This window comes from Echinococcus granulosus (assembly GCF_000524195.1).
Source record: "Echinococcus granulosus chromosome Unknown EG_S00399, whole genome shotgun sequence".
Lineage (NCBI taxonomy): Eukaryota > Metazoa > Platyhelminthes > Cestoda > Cyclophyllidea > Taeniidae > Echinococcus > Echinococcus granulosus.
In genome coordinates this window covers 6,900-8,337 of record NW_020170778.1, presented here as the reverse complement: position 1 = coordinate 8,337, position 1,438 = coordinate 6,900, and positions in this window count along the sequence as shown.

The following is a 1,438-nucleotide window of genomic DNA, read 5'->3' as shown; positions in this document are numbered from 1 at the left end:
AACTGTGATGAAGGTACTTGCTGAAAGATGAGATACAATACAGAGCTGCGATTAGGAGGGAAATGAAAAGAAGATATGTGATTTGGATATACTGACTTCATACGTGAAATGTTTAAAATGATGGTGAGGGGGAATTAGATCAAGAATGTCAGTTGCGGTCTGGATAAATGTTGCTTTACACCATTCACAAGAGTGCTAATGCCTAAGATGAATCACCCTTCCTTTAGAATGGAGTGAAGTGCTTGTAGTGATAAAGACAGCGCCTTAGCAAATTACATACGTGCCAATGAATGCCTGATAAATGTTAAATTATTCCGAAAAACCCTTTTTAGTTTATTTTGTCGTGAGTACTGATAACACGTCTTCCTGCTCTACGAATCCTAACTTTTCGCCCCTTTGGTTTGCTCGTTGTATAATATCGTGTATTTGGAATTTAAAAAAGCAATCATTTAACAGTAAGTGTAAAACAACAAATAATTTAATTAAGTGGAAATTCTAAGTGCGATGGCAGCATAGCCCTTAGATTCATAAGGCAAACCCATATGTAAGCGATGCGTTTATAAGATTGATGAGCAAATTCTAGAATTTGTGGCTTTAGCAGACTACGCCAGCTGGTGTTAATACCTCAGGGATACTTTTCATGAGAAAGTGGTTTTGCTTACGACTCTAATGTGTTACAAACTATAAATAGTGTCGATATTTCTCGCTTTTAAAGCGAACGGCTTGTAGCAAGTTTAAATTAAAATAATCCGCTTGAGAAGTGTATTTTCAGTGTTGCCCAAGTATTTAGCGATTTTGATGTTCCTAAACTTGCAAAGTGCGTGAGCTAAGATGAACCAATTTCACTTTTATCGTAAAGCAAACCTTACAAGCCTTGAAGCAGAAATACTGCTGCAATAATTTTTAACTACGAGTAATGGGTCGTTATCACCCTAAAATGTCGCTGGCACTTTGAGGAGACTAGCACACTTTGTCAAAATGCTAACCTGCCAGGAAAGCATCGTCTAACCCATTCACTGACCATACGCCATGAAGACGACCGATTGATCTGAAAGGCATTTCTACCTTGGCTTGGAGACATTGAAGCTGCAACGGAGAAATTGCTAAAGTACCTTAAACATACACCTACCACACTCAATTCCTCACTTCATTTATAATGGTACTTTGAGAAGGAAATTTCCAAACAGGTGGCATGTGTTTTAGTTTCACAAACTGCATGAAGCCATGAAGTGACTGTTTTAATGACAAGCAATTTTTGGTAAAAGCAACCTTTAAGAAAGACAAGATTGTGGAATCAAAATGACAAAATTGTTGAAGTAATGGCAACAAGTCAACTCACTGTTTGGGGGATGAAGTATTACTTGTTCAGGTGTATTTCATACGGTAACTCATTTACACAGGTTTCAAAAGTTGAATCGGTAATTGACGTACACGCAGT